We start from the raw sequence: 14,502 nt of genomic DNA, 5'->3' as shown, positions 1-14,502 counted from the left end.
TTCATAACAATGGCCAAGGTGTTGGTGTTGTTTATATATCTCCTTATGATGCTATTTTGTGAAGCCTCATGCCACTTAAAATATTTTTTGCACAATAATCAAAGCCAAATATGCAATGTTATTCGGTTTGGATCTTTTGGGTGTCATAGATGCTATGCACATTGAGGCTTTGGGTGATTCATTATGAGTAGTGCAATAAATACCTAAGGGTCATCAATGTTTTGAAGAATCACTAATAGTTTACCTTGAGGTATCTCTAGATATAAAATTTACCTTGGGTTGCTTTAATATTTCTCCTATATCTAGACATGAAAATTGAATAGCAAATGAGTTGGCGCAACAAGCATCCGGCTACCATGTTGATCATGGTGTATTGCACATCTATCAATAGCCGATGCTTGATCTCACCGTCATAGGTAAGACCGAACCAAAGCCCATTGCTTCGGCCACTAATGAAATTTGTATGCAGATGAAAGAAAGGATTAGAGGGAATTCATTCTTAACTATCTGCAAAATCCCAGCAAAAGGTTGAACAATATGGTTCGGAGGATGACTTTGAAATACATATCTATGGAAATTTATCACCGGATTGTTAATGAAATTGAGAAGGTTTCACCCAAGTTTGCATCAGAAAGTTCACACAAGACATGGTCGATATATACTTATCTTCCTAAGGACATATAAATGGCCGATGGAGTGTTGACATCGTCCTTAGAACAAACTTGGTACAAGTTATTTTTCGGCACGCTAGCTTTGCCGAAAAACAGGGGGGCATGTGTTGACGCTCAAAAGTGGCACGTTTATAAAGAGTGGCTTGAAGCTATGTCAAGAGTAATTCAAACTTACTATTGAAAGTCACTATGAGATGGCTCTCTCCGAGAAGATCAAGATGAATATGAAGATGGTCTAAAACGGAGTTCGGATGCAAAAGTTATGACAACTTCAGAGATGCTCATGTTGGCACCAGATTAAAGAATGGCTTGAAACCCAATTAAGATGTCCTTATATGGAAAAATGATGAACATGAAAGTTGTGTGTCTCGTCGAAACGGTGGATTTTGATATAAAAATCATATTAATCCGAGGTAGTATGCAACTTGTGAAGGCAAAACAAGGTCAGAAACAGAAGTCGCAAAGTCATTCCGGACTGACCGAGTTGATTTGATCGGTGAGACCGAGTTGGTCTGAAAATTTACCAGAGAGTTGGCAATGTTGACTTGGTAGGACCGAAGCAACCTAATCGGTAAGACCGAGATTGATCCGGAAATTACAGAAAGTTACAAAGAGTTGGCCATGTTCACTCGGTGGGACCGAAGCAAACCAATCGGTGAGACCGAGATTGATCCAGAAATTACCAAAGATTCGTGTCCGAGTTAGGTTAGGGTTTTTGATGTTTTGGACGGAATTTTTAGTCTTTTCTTGTACGGAAAGTCCAGCCGCCTCATAAATAGATGAGAGGTGACGGCCGATTGAACAACACACAATCGATCAATTCATCTACCACTTTTTTTATCTTTTATCTTTTCTCCTTAACCCTAGTTCTTCTTCTTCCTCGTTCTTCGTCTGTTCTTCTTCTTTGCAGGGCGGCAAACCTCGAGGCCCTAGGGGCGATCAGGTCGACCTAGGGCAGCCCATAGCCGCCGCGCGTCCAGACGGGGTCCCTCCCGGACGTGCGGGGTTTCAGGTCTTCAAAAGCGCCCGCCGGATTGCCTGCGTACTGCGCTTCCGGCCGGATCTCCTTCGACGTGAGCTGTGGTGTATCACCCTCGGCGTTGGAGGTACACGGTGACGTGTTCGTGTGCGAACACACTTTTTGGCGACTCCGCTGGGGACGAAGCTTTGGACGGTCTCCGGCCCGTTCTTGCTATGAAGAGATCGTCATCTAGGGTTTGCAATCTACAAAGGTAATATGAATACCCAATTCACATATGTAGATGCAAATAATGCGTATGTTGTTGCTAGATCATCTAATGAGCATAATGTATCGGCTAGCCCTAGCTTTATCAATCATGCATCTAATTATGTGCAAGGGCCGATGCAACAAAATCTCCCTGATTCTACTTCATATAATTTTAGCAACATGCAACATATGTATCCCAACTACCATGCATCGGCAACCCCACAAATTTATATGCCGATGAATAACATGATGAGTTTGGTTAATCAAGTTGAGACACCCTATGTAGGAACTTCCAATGGTATGCAACAAAGTGTTTCAAGTTTTTATTCATCGGCAAATAACTTACAATATGTTAATCCAAACGTGCCGGTGGATAAGGGAATTGGCCATGTTACTACTAGTTATTTGGCCAATTACCCTCAACCATCATATGCTACACCTCATGTTAGTAATTTTTCAGTACCGTATGCAACTGTAGATGTTCATAATTCGGCCCCGCATCTTCATGGTCATAGCCGAATAAGTGAAAAATTTACAGGAACACATGTGCCGTCATCAAATACTGTAGCATATAATGCATACTCTACGCAATTTGAGAATTTCGGCAACACTCGCGAATCATTGCCGAAAGAATCTGAAAGTATTGCGGAGCAATCTCTTCCAGAAGCGGTTGTGGCTGCATTAAAAAAGAGCTTGGCACAAAACAAGAGGATTAGTGCTCTTTGCCTTGAACAATATGAAAAGGGGTTGTTTCCTGATTATGCTGCAATAAAGGCTAGATTTTTGCAAGAAGATGAAACTTCATCAATTGATAGAATTGGCGAGAGAGCATATCGTTATACAGAAGTGCATACACCTCCACCTAGTACCGCGGCATATTATACACCCCCTACACAGTTGCAAAATTTCGGCAACACTAACAGTTCATTGCTAAAAGATCCTAAAAGCATTGGGGGCAAACTACACTAGAGAGAACTGAAATTGAGAGGGGAGTTAAAGCTTTGCGTGATAGGGTGCAAGTACTTCGCCAAGAGAGAATTGATAGGGAATTAGCTCAAAGAAAAGAATCCTTGCCAATTGATATGACCGGTGAAAAGAATGATGATTCGGAAACTAAAAGTGCTTCGGTTGAAAAAGCCGAATCAAGTTATATATATTCCGAATCCATCAATTCCAAAGAGGCAAACATTATTGAGAAAGGGCATGGAAAGTATAGCAAGACAGTCATACTTGATTTTTCTGAAGTTAATGGAACCTACTTCCTGCCCTATGAGTTTCGTGACATAGAAATTGGTGAGCTTCAAGAACAAGAACAAGTAGCCGAAGAAGTTTGGTGGACGAAGATCTTGCAACTAATGATGCACCAAATCAAGAAAAATATGATGACAAGGCGTTGGGGAGCTATCCAAAGGCGGAGCAAGATATTATTCAAGTCACACCACCATCATGCTCTCCCAACATATTTGTAGAAGTATGTCTAGCAATTAATTTACCTGTTTTCAGATTTGGTCATGACTTAGTTGTTGATGCATACATTAGAAAAATATTCAGAAGAAATATTGAGAGACCAATGAAGAAGGGTAATTTATTTGTTAGCAATCAGATTGTCACAAAGCATATATGTCAACATATTGCACCATTCAGAAAGACCGATAGTGAAAAATTATTGCAGCCAAGGCTTTCCCCATTGCTTTATCTAAAGCTCATATCTAATTGGATAGCTTTGCTTATTTCGTACTTGGCTTGCACTTGGTCTCAACTGATACATGTATGTTCTAAATATCTTCGTTTCAGAAATTTAAGGCCAAGGTTAAATTCTATTGCGAAAACCGATGCTAATATAATATCTTATCCAAAGGCATCGGAGATAGAGTGGAAAACACAATGCATAGCCAAATGGGAAGATTCCAAATCTGAACCATTCGTTTGCTTACCTCCAAAACCGTTCACACAGCAAGATCGGCTAGAAAGCAAGAAGTATACCTTCAATTCAAGCATGTGTGATCAAATATTTGATTTATTGCTGAAAAATAATTACATTACAATCCTTGATCACCATGTTAAGCCATCAATCCAAGGACGAATGTATTGTAAGTTGCATGATTCATTCAAGCATAATTTTGAGGATTGCAACATGTTTCGTCAAATAGTTAAATCGGCCATTGAAAAAGGATGATTGAAGTTTGTTGAAACACCAAGAGATGACCGGTCTATTCCGATTGGTCCTGATGGCAAAAAGTTTTTGCATCGGCTGCTTCAAGCCGATCCATTTAAAGAAAAGGTAAAAACTTCAGGTGATGGGATCAAGCTTTCATGTAAAGAAGTTGTTGAGGAGCATAATGAACATAATCTTGAGGGCGAGAATTCCATCGAAGCTACAATGGAGACACCAAGGACTGGGGGGCAGCAAGAAAATCCAATGATCGATGAAAGCAAACCAAAAGAAAACAAAGGCCGAAATAAGCGCAAGTGTAAGAGATCAAAAATCACCTTCGCTGAATTATTGGATAAATATCAAAACATGAGTGAAAAGAAGAATGCTTATCGGCCAAATCATTCGAAGAAACCAAGGTCACCCCCAAAGCGCAACTATGAGGGTCGGCATTGGCAAAGTGAGAATCTCAATGTAGAATATTCATATCCTTACTTTGGACCGCCGATGCCGATGTCGTGGATACCTCCCTATGCTCATGTAAATCCATATCCATCATGGGACATGTATGATACAAGGACACATTACCCATCTTATTTTGGACCATTTCACCAACATTATGCAGCTCCTAGAAAATCAACATTTGATGAACAATCACATGTCAAAGACCGTTTCAATCACAAGGAATCGGTCCGGAGCTCAAGGAACAAGAAAGAGGTTGTCAAGCAAGTTTACCGTGTTAAAAAAGATGGTCGTAAGAGTGCTACTTCAGATTTGATCTCAAATGAAAAAGAGCCAATTAAAGTGTTGACATTTGCTACTAAAGGCGATGAGGCAAGTCAATCAGGTGCCAAATCTGAAGAGAAGAAGTTGAGAGTGCAAAAGGTAAAACAAGAGTTGTCATTGCTTCAAACAAAATTACAGCCAGGGTGCCCACTCGTCTTATCATATTGGCAAAAGAAGAAATTGCAAAAACTTAGTGCACAAGAACTTGAGGAAAGGAATATGGCATGGATTCCGAAAGAAAGTGCCCAAAATGAGAATTATGTGCAAGCTTCCATTACAAGAAGTACAATAAAAGTGAAGAGAGAGAAGGATGGAAGCAACAAACAATTAAGTCGAAGGAGCGCATCACAACATCGAAATCTTCGGTTAGCACATCATCCATTTTCTTCAACCATGCCATTGATGTCTTTGCCATGGAACTCATCCCTAGGTATGATCAATTACCCTCCATGGATTTATTTTCATCCATGGATGCAACATAATCTTCTATATCATGAGAGGGTATTACCAAATCACTATACATTTGATTAGCTACAAGTTTGTTGCTGATCCAAAGAGCCGAAATACTTGATTTGCTATTTCATTTGTTTATTTCGGCTATACATGTTTTGGTGGATGAATTCTACATGAACCTTATGGAGGTGGCTGATATATATTTATCGCCCTAAGAATATGACAAAGTATGGCCGGTGTACCATTCTAACATCGTCCTTAGTTTGGTTGGATAGCAAGACAAGGTACATGTTCATGGAAATCTACACATATACTTATATTATGCTTGCATGGATATGAAACGTTATGACCGGTGCCATTCAAAATATGTTGCATAGACCGATTCATAGAAATTGAGTGGGTTTATGCCTTGATTTAATATATATGATTCGGCCTACGAATATGAGATGCCAAATCATTGTTGTTTTATTATCGACCATCGGATTTATGACATGCATAATATTGATATTAGCCTTGTCTTTTTAGTACTATGGAGATTATGTTTTGATGGTTGAATTCATAACAATGGCCAAGGTGTTGGTGTTGTTTATATATATATCCTTATGGTACTATTTTGTGAAGCCTCATGCCACTTAAAATATATTTTTTGCACAATAATCAAAGCCGAATATGCAATGTTATTCGGTTTGGATCTTTTGGGTGTCATAGGTGCTACGCACATTGAGGCTTTGGGTGATTCGTTATGAGTAGTGCAACAAATATCTAAGGGTCATCAATGTTTTGACGAATCACTAATAGTTTACCTTGAGGTATCTCTAGATATAAATTTACCTTGGGTTGCTTTAATATTTCTCATATATCTAGACATGAAAATTAAAGAGCAAATGAGTTGGCGCAACAAGCATTCGGCTACCATGTAGATCATGGTGTATTGCACATCTATCAATAGCCGATGCTTGATCTCACCGACATAGGTAAGGCCGAACCAAAGCCCATTGCTTCGGCCACTAATGAAATTTGTGTGCAGGTGAAAGAAAGGATTAGAGGGAGTTCATTCTTGATTATCTGCAAAATTCTAGCAAAAGGGTGAACGATATGGTTTGGATGATGGTTTTGATCTATGGAACCATATCACCAGATTGTTATAGAAGTTGAGAAGTTTTTCACCCAAGTTTACATCAAGAGGTTCAAACAAGCAATGGCCGATATAGAATTATCGCCCTAAGCATGAACATGGCCGATATATATTTATCGCCCTAAGCACATATAAATGGCCGATGGAGTGTTGACATCGTCCTTAGAACCAACACGGTACAAATTATTTTTCGGCACGCTAGCTTTGCCAAAAAAAAACAAGGGGGCATGTGTTGATGCTCAAAAGGGGGAAATCATAAAAGTTGCTTAAAGCTATGTCAAGATTAATTCAAAGTTATGATTGGAAGTCACCGTGGTATAGCTCTATTCGAGAAGATCAAGATGGATTTGAAGATGGTCTAAAACGGAGCTCGGATGCAAAAGTTATGACAAGTTCGGAGATGCGCATATTGACATCAGATTATAAAATGGCCATAAACTCGATTGAGATGGCCTCTGATGGAAAATGTTTCAACATGAAAGTCATGCGTCTCGTCGAATCGGTTGATTTTGATATAAAAATCGTCTTAATCTGAGGTCGTATGCAACCTGTGAAGGCAAAACAAGGTCAGAAATAGAAGTTGCAGAGTCATTTCGGACCGACCGAGTTGATTGACTCGGTGAGACCGAGTTGATCCGGAAAATTACAGAAAGATACAGAAAGTTGGCAACGCTCACTCGGTGGGACCGAAACAAACTAATTGGTGAGACCGAGTTGATCCGGGAAATTACAGAAATTTACAGAGAGTTGACCACGTTCACTCGGTGGGACCGAATCAAACCAATCGGTGAGACCGAGTTGATTCAGAAAATTGCCAAAGATTCCTGTCTGAGTTAGGTTAGGGTTTTTGACGTTTTGGATGGACTTTTTAGTCCTTTTCTTGTACGGTAAGTCCAGCCGCCTCATAAATAGATGAGAGGTGACAGCCGATTGAACAACACACAATCGATCAATTCATCTACCACTTTTTATCTTTTATCTTTTCTCCTTAACCCTAGTTCTTCTTCTTCCTCGTTCTTCATCTGTTTTTCTTCTTTGCAGGGCGGCGAACCTCGAGGCCCTAGGGGCGATCAGGTCGACCTAGGGCAGCCCATAGCCGCCGCGCGTCCAGACGGGGTCTCTCCCGGGCGTGCGAGGTTTCGGGTTGTCAAAAGTGCCCGCCGGATTGCTTGCGTACCGCGCTTCCGGCCGGGTCTCCTTCGACGTGAGCTGCGGTGCATCACCCTCGGCGTCGAGGGTACACGGTGACGTGTTCGTGTGCGAACACGTCTCAGCTTCCATGTGAAGTTTCAGTTATGGAATTGGAAAGGGTGGGATCAGCCGATCATGATATGGCAGTACAGCTGCAATGGCATGTACACCGGCGGTGTGTGCTACCGCCGCAGCCACAAAGGAGGAGATATGTATGTCACTCTTGCGCCGACAAGGATTCTGGTGCAGCAGTCGCCTCCGCCTCCTTCTCGCACCAGCGAGATGCTGCCGCTTCATCTTGCATCGGCAAGACGTACGTAGCTGCTTGATGCTGCCGCGTCACTCTTGAGCTGTGTTTTGATTTTTGGTTTGAGTTTTTTTTCGCCCTAGGCCGAGATGGCCGAATTTCGGCCATTTTTTAAATTTTTTGGCTGAAATTTAACCAAACTTTGACTGTAATTTGACTTAAATTTGACCAAATTTTACCAAATTTGAGCAATTTCGGCCTAAATATATTTTTTGCCTCAGGCCGAGATGGCCAAAATTCGGTCAAAATCCACTTTTTGCGGCCGAAAATCAAAACACGGCTCTTGAGCCGTTCACATGGCCTCCTCCTCCTCCTACTGATCGCCCGCCTTCGCTGCAGCCAAAGCTCTATCGCTCATTGTCGCCGCATCCATGATTCATGGACAATCACCAATAAGAACAGCCGGGGTTAGCACTATGAACTTCGAGGACATAGGGAGGGGGAATCAAAACATAGGGTTGCACTTACGATGGACTGTTACTGGAGGAATATCATCGACCTTGACTGGAGCCGCCCCCGGTTTCAGGGCAGCAGATGGTGAAGAACCTGGGCCGATCGGGATGACAGGAAGTCAGGACGATCGACCCTCCACTAGTGCAGAACCGGGCAATAGCACCGGTTCGTAAGGCCCTTTAGTGCCGGTTCCATAACCGGCACTAAAGTGTGGTCACTAAAGCCCCCCCCTTTAGTACCGGTTCAGCACGAACCGGTGCTGAAGGGCAACCACGTGGCATGAGCCAGCTCCGGGGGCCGGGAGCCCTTTAGTAACGGTTGGTAACACCAACCGGTACTAAAATGTTTGGGGTTTTTTTGGTTTTATGATTTTTTTTCATTTAATTTTGTGTTTTCCATTTTAATTCTTTTTCATTTGCTGGTATTTTACGATACTACACATTGTACACGTTATGCATATATATATAAATAGAATTTCTAGTAGAATCAATCATATATATATCATCAATGTCTCACAAACCATATTAATTCACACATACACACATGTATAGCTATATACAATTTCTCCTACATATGCATGTTGCCTTCGGAGCCAGTGGCATTAGCCTAATTGGTGCCTTCGGAGCACGATGACAATTGGAAGTGGTTCATGACCTGGTCGATGGGGGCGGTAGCGGGTAATAGTATTCTCCCTTCGGATTTATGACCTGGTCGAGCAAAAATCCCGCTATTTCCTCTTGAAGTGCTTCTACGTGCTCTGTTTCTAGGAGCTTGTCCCGCACCTCTTTGAACTGTTAAGAAGGAGATCAATATGCATGTGTATTAGTTGTGTGACTAGATATCGATAATGGTGTAAAAATTGTGAATAGTGTTCTGACAAGCGAACCCATTCCTGTCTTTGAGATCTGCTCCTTTTGGACGCCATCGTGCGAATGTTCTTGCAAACGCAGAATGCACACAGATTAGTCCCCTGCGCCTGCTTCAGGGCCTTTATTACGAGAATGGAATTTAATTTGATCAGATAATAATTAATCAAGCATGATAATTAAAGAGATGGCAGCTAGCTAGCTAGCTAGTACTACTTAATTACTTACCTTGGGTCAAAACCATTTCAGCTGTCGTTTCCATTCGCCTTCCGTGACGCTGATGAACCTTGCCCAAGCCCTGCCCGCCGACAAAGAAAATGAATGAAGGGGTTATTAAATAGTTCATATCATGAAATGACGAACTAAATAGGCCGAGATATATAGTTAATAATGATTGAAATTACCTGTTGACTATCCCAAACAAGATGTTATAGTCACTATTTGCTTTGAGTAGTGAGTCCAGTATTTGAACTGTTCCGGCGTCAACTTTAATGATACACAAGATCCAGTGATATCTGCATGCACACACGTTTGCATGTCTTAATTAAGCGGGCATATGTAAGCAAAAACATGTAGCTAGCTAGTAGGCAAAAACAGAGAATTTGTAGTACAAGAAAGTGTGACTCATTGGAAGTTGTAAGGAAGTAGTATATCTTCATTGTATTTGAGGCGCTTCAAGAACTCTAGCATGCTGTCCTCTACCTGCTTTTCATGATGCTTGTTTATTGTCCATGTGTATTCATTAACGGTGTTTGGGTCAATGAACCCAATGCCATAGCGTCCACCTTTTCTCATTTCATACATCTTCATCCTGCATAATACCACAGAAAAGAATATAGTGAGGATAATTACAGGTAATGATTGATCAAAAGGATCACTACAGCTAGCTTGAGACTTAAATTACCAAAAGAAATCACTTACAGACAATAGCAACTGATGATAGATTTGTCGAGTGCATCTTGATTGTATAACTGAAACAGTTCAGAATACTCAACGGTCACAGGTTTCTGATGGTAGTAATGATCCTGATTGACTTGCACCATGAGGGACTCTTGATCGGATCTCTTGGTAATGTCCATGTACCATTCATGTAATTCATACATTCTCGTTGGGAGCTTCTTGACCTCTTCTGGGTTGACCAAAGGTTGGCCCCGGGCATATTTCCGTTTTATTTCCTCCTCTTTAAGCACAGGCATGTCCTCGATCTCGAGGAGTTGTCCAACAGTGATTTTGAGAGTTTCAGCCTGCATTATATGCTCCTGGGTTATTACCACATCGCCCACCTCGGGAACGTAAACTGTTTGGCCACAATAATATTGGGCGCGCGTACTGTCAGGTGTTCTTGGCGGCACAACAAGCAGGGGGATCAATTGCGCCGCCTGTTCTCCCAGCTGGGCAACGGTTTTCCCGCATTTTTTGACAGCTGCTTGTTGTTTGCTCGAGCTCGAGCTCGCCTCCTTCTGTAGATGTTGTCGATGTAACATCCTGATGTGGCTCTCATAGTCTGTGTCAACAGGCTTAGGAGCTGGTGGTTGAGCCATACGAATGAAGTGGTCAACTACTTCCACAGGCACTTTCTCCCTTGGCGGCGGTGGCGGTTTCGGTCCAAAATGGGCGTCGACTTCTGCCCGCACTATGGCATTGGTTTACTCCTCGGTCCTGTCGTAAGCCCTCTCAGGAAGAGGAGTATTGAGGTTTGGACCATATTTATATCGCTTGCCTCCGCCTGTGCTTCCTGTACTATGACCTCGACTCGTACCGCTATGCACCATAGCTGCGGGGTGTCTCTTCTGCGATTGCTGAGGCGGCGGAGACGGCTGACGGGGCTGAGTTGGACGAGGAGGAGTGGCCTGAAGCTGTGCCGGACTTGCAGTGGCCTGAGGTTGTGCCAGACTTGGAGGAGGAGTGGACGTCTGACGCTGTGTCAGACTTGGAGGAGGAGTGGCCTGACACTTTGCCGAACTTGGAGGAGGAGGAGTGGCCTCACGCGTTGGTGGACTTGGAGGAGCGTGAGTCTGCTGACTCCGTGACGGACTTCAACGAGGAGTCGGGTGACGCGGTGTCGGTGCCCTTCGAAAGATGATGCAATCCTTTCTCCATAGGATGATACGATATTTGGCATCTCCGAGTGTGTGCTCCTCGTCACCTCCAGGAATGTCAAGCTCTAGCCCCGAATATTGGTCCACCACCTCATCAACCATGACACGAGCATAGCCTGCTGGAATCGGGTTGCAATGGAAGGTTGCATTGGGGGAATTTGTATAAGCAACACCGTCCGCCACCTTCAAGGATATGTTCTTAATTTTGAAGTGTAGCTCGCAATTAGTGTTCTCCGCGATATCATCCATGGGGTATCTATCCAGCATTGCGTCAAACGGGGTGGAACCCACGCTGCTTCTTGGCATGGATGGGGCGGTGGTATCCAATGCTGGATCATCCGCTAGTTGCTGCAGCTGCTGAGACCCCCTTTGCTGGCTAAGTGAGTCGATCTGCTCCTGCTGCCGCTGGAATTTGATTGCCAAGTCCGCGTGCGCTGATTCTAGGCCTTGAAGGCGTTCATAGTCGAGCTTCCTGTGCTCCTCCTCCATTTTCCTCTTCTTCTCCTGCGCAATCTTCTTTCTCGCACGGGTTCTGTAGTCGGCGTTCCAGTCCGAAAACCCCTCATACCACGGAATAGCGCCCATGCCTCGTGTTCTTCCCGGGTGTTCAGGATTTCCCAGGGCACGCGTAAGCTCGTCATTCTCTCTGTTGGGCTCAAGCAACCCGGATCAAGCCTCTTCTATTGCAACATGTAGCTTATCTTCGGCTCCGTCCAGACATGCCTTCTTGGAAACTTTGCCTGTCTTCGGGTCCAACTCCCCCCCATGCGCATAGAACCAAGTCCTGCACCTGGGGGGGCCAGCTCCATGTTTCTGGAGTGACACTTGCATCCAGCATCTCTTTCTCAGACTTATCCCACTTAGGCATTCCCACCGCATAGCCACCTGGCCCCAGCTTATGGAACTTATCCTTCTTTGCGGCATTGGCCTTGTTTATTCTTAACCGTTCCTTAGATAATTCTAAATCCTTGAATTTCACGAAATCGTCCCAATGAGCACTTTGATTCTCTAGTGTTCCCTCGAATACTGGAGTCTTCCTTCCTCCCTTGACGTACTTGTCCCATTCACGATTCTTGTGGTTCTTGAATGCAACCGCCATCTTCCTAAGAGCAGCCTCCTTGACTTTCTACACATCCGCTTCTGTGAAATGATCTGGTAGGGTGAAATGTTCCATGAGAGTATCCCAAAGCAGACTTTTTTGTCTGTCGTCGACAAAAGTAAGATCTGGACGTGGCTTTGCTGGCTTTCTCCATTCTTGAAGGGAGATCGGGAGTTGGTCCTTCACAAGAACTGCGCACTGACGAACGAACTTGTCCGCAATCTTCTTAGGCGCTAATGGTTCGCCATTACGTTTGATTGCCTCTATATTATACTTTACGCCCTCCTTCAACTTTTTGTTCGGGCCTCGTTTCATCCTTTTGCCTGAAGATTTGCTCGATCCGGATGGCTAAAAGAAGAAAGATCGATTCGTTAATATATCTTAAACTCCTTTAAAACATGTGATGATCACCAGATGCCTGCTTATATAAATATATATACCTCTCCGGTGTTGTCATAATCGTAGTTCATGACTTCATCAATTCGGTCGTCACGATCGAATATCATATCACCCTCTCGGTGTTGTTTAGAAATTTGGAGCCGTCATAATCTTCTTCATTCTGATCATCATCTGGCCCGCGTATTATATCGAACATGGTCTGTTCTCCCTCTCTGTTGGTATTGTCCGCCATAGCTTTTATTTAACTATGCCAAAAGAAATATAAAACAATTTAGTATTCAAATTACATCGTCTCGAATAATAGATATAATCTCGAATACATCGTGTCGAATAATAGATATAATCTCGAATACATCGTCTCGAATAATAGATATAATCTCGAATACATCGTCTCGAATAATAGATATAATCTCGAATACATCATCTCGAATAATAGATATAATCTCGAATACATCGTCTCGAATAATAGATATAATCTTGAATACATCGTCTCGAATAATAGATATAATCTCGAATACATCGTCTCGAATAATATATAATCTCGAATACATCGTCTTGAATATTATATATCGAGTACATCACTGGCTAGGTAGCTAATAAAGATCGAATACTACAGACGAATCTAGGACACTCGCGGTTCCTGCGGCGCGGGCGGTGGACAACCAAAGAGAAGGAACCCTCACAGGATCATAGCTGAAGTGAGATCCCTGAAGAAACTGCCAGGTATTGGAGAACCTGCCGCCCTCTAACGCAACCATGTAGCGATGGACGTGCTCGTCCTCCTCCCTGACACGGTGACGTACCACCTCCGGCGGGGCCGACTCCCTCCGCACCGAAACTGGCCCACGCGAACGCCACCAAATGAGATCAGGGTCGACGACGGGACCCGGGGCCGGGTTCCTCATCAAGCGGCGCGCCCCTCCAGGCAGCACCTCCCAGTGCCAGCCCGGCGGAGCCCAGTCCCGGACATGGGTCAGTCGGACGTCGTCGCGGACGGGTCGACGGTGAGGATGCGGGCCGGGCATCGTCGAGAACAAATACTAGCTATATGTCCGCAAAAAGTAACATTTTTTTAATGATTGGATTTTGATAACTAAAATTTCTAACATTTCTATATAACCAACATTTCTATAACATTTCTAATATTTCTAGAACTAAAAAAAAGAAAAATTTCTAACTTTTTTATAACTATTTCTATAACTAAAAAACAGAAAAATTTCTAACAATTCTAACTTTTTTATAACTATTTCTATAACTAAAAACAAAAAAAATTCTAACAATTTCTAAAAAACAGAAAAATTTCTAACAATTTTAAAAAACAGAAAAATTTCTAACAATTCTATCTTTTTTATAACTATTTCTATAACTAAAAAACAGAAAGTTTCTAACAATTCTAACATTTCTAACTATTCTAACATTTCTAACTATTTCTAAAAAACATAAAAATTCCTAACAATTTCTAAAAAACAGAAAAATTTCTAACTATTTGTATAACTAAAAAACAAAAAATGTATGTGTGTGTGTGCGCGCTCACCGGCGAGGCGAGAGGCGACGGGGGGCGGCGACGGGGACGGCGATGGGCGCGGTGACGAGGGGGATGACGACGACGGGGACAGGGACGGGGCGGTGTTGACGGGGACGGGGACGTACTGGCCGGGGCGGC

The sequence above is a fragment of the Triticum dicoccoides genome, chromosome 3A, assembly GCF_002162155.2.
Source record: "Triticum dicoccoides isolate Atlit2015 ecotype Zavitan chromosome 3A, WEW_v2.0, whole genome shotgun sequence".
Classification (NCBI taxonomy): Eukaryota; Viridiplantae; Streptophyta; class Magnoliopsida; order Poales; family Poaceae; genus Triticum; species Triticum dicoccoides.
Note: the sequence above shows the minus strand (reverse complement) of the source record.